Source organism: Lontra canadensis, unplaced genomic scaffold (genome assembly GCF_010015895.1).
Source record: "Lontra canadensis isolate GAN:19392208 unplaced genomic scaffold, GSC_riverotter_1.0 scaffold61, whole genome shotgun sequence".
In the NCBI taxonomy this organism is placed as follows: Eukaryota; Metazoa; Chordata; class Mammalia; order Carnivora; family Mustelidae; genus Lontra; species Lontra canadensis.
The window spans coordinates 7,469,565-7,475,564 of NW_022631055.1; positions in this window are offsets into that span (position 1 = coordinate 7,469,565).

Sequence of the window (6,000 nt, forward strand, 5' to 3'; positions counted from 1 at the left end):
ATGTTAACATATTCTGCTACTGATAAAATAGACAGACAAAATATTCAGTGATAACATAGGTTTGAACAACAATTAGCAAAGTCTATTATAAAGACATATTGACTACTTTTCTATAGTCCTTTACATATGAATAAATTTATCAGTTTATATTATTTCTGTTTTGGCTCATGAAGCTGGAAGGGACAGCTGAGGATCTGGAGCCTTCAGGGTGGTTAGAACCTATCTTCTTACTATGTACCAGGCCCTGTACACAGCACAGGGATAAAAGTTGTAGTTATAACTACATAGAAGCAAATCAGAAAATGTAATGTGGCATTATGAGTGCAATGATAAAGCTTTACATAAGGAGCAGTGGGAACCAAGTCCTAATTCAGCCATAGGAGATAATGTCTGAGCAAAGTTTGCAGAAGGAAAAGAATATGGAGGAAAAGTGGCAATGTGGGGCGTGGGGAGTGGAACTACACCTAGCAAAGCCTCAGTTATGTGAGAGCATAACTGTTCAAGTCAGAGAACTGTCAGTCATTTAGAATATCTGGAGTGTAAAAGGTTGCTCGAGTTAAGGGTTATCTGGTTGCAAGAAACAGAAATTCTCACCAGCTGGCTAAAGTAAAGGAGGAACGAATATAAAAATAGGCAGGGATTTTGTGAGACAAAACTGTGGAAAGCAAAGCCAACATTACAAGAACTCTCCTTCCCCCTTTCTCTCTCTCAACTTCCAGTCTCTAATCTGAGCTTTTCTTTGTATGTCTGCTTCATTTCCTCTGCAGATGGGCTCCTCTGCTAAGTTGTGTGCTTGTATCCTACTATGGCAGTCCCAAATAGCGGCCCCTGCTCTCCACTTCTGGCCTCCACCCAGTTTGCCCAACTTTCCTGCTAAGCAACCCACATTTATTACTTAACTCCATTTCCCCGTGCCAGTTCCAAATTACCAAGAGCTGTACAATCTGACTAGTCCAGTTTCAACATGCATGTAGATCAGGGGTCAGCAAACTTAGGGCCTTGAGGGGTGGGAGGGTAGTTGGCAAATCTGGCCTGCCTTCTGCTTGTGTAAAGTTTTAATGGAACACAGCCACACACATTCATTTGCGTGTTGTCTTTGGCTGGTTTGACGTCACAAGAAAGAGTTGAGTAGTTGCAACAGAGAACCTATGGACCACAAAGCTGAAAATATTTACTATCTAGACCTTTGCAGAAGAAAATTGCTGACCCCTGGGTTGGATAGTTGGATGTGGAGACATAGGGCTGTATAGAGGCTCAGGGGGAGACAGTGCTGGGAATCAAAGCTTTGAGAAGTGGATAAACCCTTCCCCCTCTTTGCAGAAAAAGGATAATGTGGGGAAAAGGCAGCTGAGGAAGTATTTTGAGAAAGGAAATGTTTGAAGGCTCTAACACAGGAAAGAAAATAATCAGTCTCAAGTATGTGCTAAATTTTTCACACAAAGGGTGGAAGAGTGCAAGACAGTTACTCCTTAATCTGGAGAAGTTCATTAAGTTGCTAAATTTAGAAGAAAGTGTCACCATATCTACCTTTAAATAACTCACTTGTGGCAAATTTCGCAGACCCTCCATAGTTAGCTCTTGCTGAAAGGAACTGGCTGAGGCGCAACGTTCACGGTATGTAGAAAGATTTTTAAATGCATGTCCTAAAGGTTCAGTATCTACTTTTCAAAAGAGGAAGAAAAGAGAGGCATTGAAAGGATGAGATAGACAGTTGGAAAGACAAAGGAAGACAAAGACTTGGGGAGTAAGAGGAGATGAAATCTAAAATTTACAATTTTGGTAACCTGAGCTAAGAGTGTTCTAAGGAAAATTCCAAGGAAAGACTTTTCATTTGAGTAGAAAAACCATTAGAGTTTTTAAAGCTCTAGAGATCATTCTAGTGCTTGTTATATTCAAAGTGTAATCTGAGCACGCTCAGCAGCTTTGGCATCACCAGGAGTTTATTAGAAATGCAGAATCCCAGGCCTTAACCCAGACTCACTAAATAAGAATCGGCATTTTTAGAACTCCCCATGGGTGATTCATATAGACATTAAAGTATAAGGAGCACTTAATTAGAATGGCAGTTTTCATATTATTCAGAGTAGACTGATAGAGTTTTGTTTTCTTTGAAACCTTACATGGAATCCAACTCTATAAAACAGATCAGAGTGGACATGCTGTGGTTGAAAATGGGATGATACTGAAAGTTTGGGAAAGCCCAGGCATTTTCATCCAGTGTTCCTCCAGGAACACAATCTGAAAACCACTGATCTAGGGTGCCTGGGTGGCTCAGTGGGTTAAAGCCTCTGCCTTTGGTTTGAGTCATGATCCCAGGGTCCTGGATGAGTCCCGCATTGGGCTCTCTGCTCAGCAGGGAGCCTGCTTACCACCACCACCCCCCACCGTCTCTCTGCCTACTTGTCATCTCTGTCTGTCAAACAAATAAATAAAATCTTAAAAAAAAAAAAAAGAAAAGAAAAGAAAAGAAAAACCACTGTTCTAATGGATCTGGAGGAACTACTATCAAAATCTTTAGGGCCAAGTTCTGTCAAATTCCCAGGCACTCACTTACACACTCTCTCTCTTTTTAAATATTTATATTTTTGAGAGAGAGAGAGTATTTGGGCTTGGGGGTAGGGGCAGAATGAAGGGTGAGGGGGCAGAGGGTAAAAGAGAATCTTGAGAATCTCAGGCAGACTCCTCACTGAGTACAGAGTTCTTGCCAGGCTCCATCTCATGACTCTGAGATCATGGCCTGAGCTGGAGCCAAGAGTCAGAAGCTTAAACCTACTGAGCCACCCAGCTGCCCCTCCCAGGCTCTCTTCTACCTCATTGAGAACTTCTACAATGAATACCTGATAGTGATAGGATATGTACCTTGAGAGAGTTGAATTTTTTTTTTTTTTAAGATTTTACTAATTTATTAGAGAGAGAAAGAGAACACAAACAGGGGAAGCAGCAGGCGGAGGGAGAAGCAGGCTCCCCACTGAGCAAGGAGCCCCATGCAGGACTCATCCCAGGACCCTGGGATCATGACCTGAGCCAAAGGAAGACACCCAAGCAACTGAGCCACCCAAGAGTCCCAAGAGTTGAAATTTTTAAAGACCTAGAAATCACCAGTCTAGCTTCCTGTCTCAAAGATGGGGAAACTAAGGCTTAGAATGTGACCAATGAAACTCAATTAAAACTTAGGCACATTTAAAACTATACTAATCAATCACAGAAGAGGCTGCTATAGATTGAATATTGCCCCCTTCCCCTGCCAAAGTCATATGTGATTAGGTCTTGAGAGGGGAGATGGAATGGGATGAGTGCCTTCATGAGAGAGGCCCCACAGAACTCCCCTGCCCCTTCCATCATGGGAGGTTATGGTGAGAAGATGACCGGCCATGAACTAGGAATTGGGTTCTCACCAGACACCAAATGGTGGGACTTCCCAGGCTCTAGAATTGTGAGAAGTAGATGTATGTTGTTTATAAGCTATCCAATCTTTGGTATTGTATTATAGCAGCCCAAATAGACTAAGACAGAGGGAAACCTAAAGCTTCAATAATTCTTGGGGACAAAAAGTGCTGAAATTCTATATCCCTTCCCTGGTCCCTCCCTCCTTAGCAGTCAAGTAGAGAGACAATTTGTACAGTTCTTAAAAGCTATAGACTTAGACTCAGGTTAGAATCCTGGCTCTGCTGCTTACTAGCCCAGGCAAAATATTTCAACATTTTATGAACCTCTTTGTGTCTAAAATGAAGTTAGCAATTCCAGCCTCAAAGGGGTGCTATGAGGCCAATGTATGTGAAACAATGGAGCACATGACCTGGTGAATAATAAGTGCTCGGTAAATGCTAGCGGCCCTTGTCATTTTTTAAATGAACAACAACTAGAAAGTCAACCTACTGCAATTTTAGGAATTGTCCAAAAGAATTGCATAAGAGACGCTATAGAGGTCGGTTTCCTTTTCTACTGCTAGAAGAATAAAACAAATTATGTCTATAACAATTGGCTATCTAGTAAATAGAGTTTATTCAAAATTAAATATACAGTTGTGAAACTGACTTTTGACCAATGAGGTAATTGTTTAGGGAAGGCAGTATTAAAGAGATTTCAAATTATATTTTAGCAAATACAAATTTTTGTTCCCCAGTAGTATTCCATTTAGAGTTAGGCATTTTTAGTAACTGTGGTCAATTGCTTCACTCTGTCTCTTTGATTGTGCAAGCCCCAAACCTTGAAGTCACCTTTGGTTCCTCTCTTTCTCTTTAAAATATGTCTAAAATCTCACCCCATCTCCCTACCTCTACTGTCACCATCCTTCTCAAAGCCACAGTCCTCTCTCAGCTGAATGACTTTTTTAATACTTCCTAATTCTTGGCTTCTCCTCTTGCGCCTAGGTAATATTTCCTTACCATAGCAGCCGAAGTGATCCTCATAAAATCTGTGGGTTCATGTAACGCCTCATCTCATAACTACTCCGTGGCTTCCTCATTCATTCAGAATAATGCCAAAGCCCTTATTATAGCCCACCATGTTTTACATGCTCTAACCCTACCACCGCCACCATTGGCCTCCCTGCTCTTTCTTGACGCTGTCAGGCACACCCAGCCCTGTGACCTTTGCTTTCTGCCTGGAATGTTCTTCTTCCTGATACTTGCTTAGCTAACTCTCTCACTTCCTTTAAGTCTGCGCTTAAATTTTACTTTCACAATGAGGCTTGCCTTGGCCTCCTTAGTTAATACTGCAAATTATCCCCAACCAAGTCCCAAGAATCCTAATCCCCTTTCCCTATTGTACCTTTTCTTTCCCATAGCAATCATCATCTTCCCACACACTGGATGGTTTATTTATTATGTTTTCGTTAAGTCTGGCTCCCTGACTAAAATGTAAGCTTCCCAGGGACAAGTCTTTCTTCTGTCCTCTGATATAGTCTAATTACCTTGAACACTGCTTGGCATACAGTAGACAATTAAACAAATATTTGTTGAATTAACTTATTAGTTTTGTGGTTAGTTTGTGTGTGTTTGTTGCACTATCTTATTCAAAGATTAAACAAATGGATAATAATTTAACAAAGCCAATTGTTACATCGTGGGGGTTTTTCATTTTCTTTCGACTTCTCTTTGTTTTCACTTTCTTCTTCATGCCATGCTGAAACCCCCAAATGTCCTGAATATGACTCTACTTTAAGCTGATGTGCACATTTTCTCACCTAAGAATTAGTGCTGCCTGTGTTGCCCTTCCCACTCCCCTTCTAGTACTCAACCATACGCAATCTGTTCATAGAGCACAACTTTTATGTCTAAATAGCCATTATTTCTGGGACTGCCTGGTCTTACGTATTGGCTAAGGGGCAGTCATTTTCAAGCCAATAGTTCAGGTTAGGACTAAGGCAGTAAAGAAGAGAGAGAATAGTAGTGGTGCACTGAGGAAGATTTGAAAGTTGGATCATCTAGGGGAAAATGATGAATCTTTGTTACTCCCTGCATGGGACAAGAGAAGGAGGACAAATTGGAGGAGGGCATTAATAAAGTTGTGTGCTATTCACTGTGGTTTGTGAAATCCTCCCCTGGCTCACTTAGAAAATCCTCAGCAGAATCTGCATCACCTATAAATATTTGATGGATGGATTTTCTTTTGAGGGGATCTGAATATGTTCTGGTTCCTACTTCAAGGTTGACATTGGGTGAAAGTGGAGACTTTCCATGGCAGAGCTATGCAAGACACATTTTAGGTGTGGAGACTGCAGTCTTCTGGGGCTGCCTGTCTGCCATGGGTTAGGGTGATGGGCCATGCCAAGGAAGGCTGACTTCCTGTCCCTTCCAGGGCACAGCATGTAAGTCCCACAGCTATAGAGAGGTAAAGCTGGCAGCTAGGGGATGGTGAGTGTATACAGTCATGCGATGGGGCCCTCAGGTGCCAATGAGCAGCTGCCCTCATCTTGAAAGTATCCCTGTGCAAGACATTAAGTAATGTATTAAAAAACAGCAAGATGAGTTGAGATAGAGGAGAAGAAGAAAGAAAAAC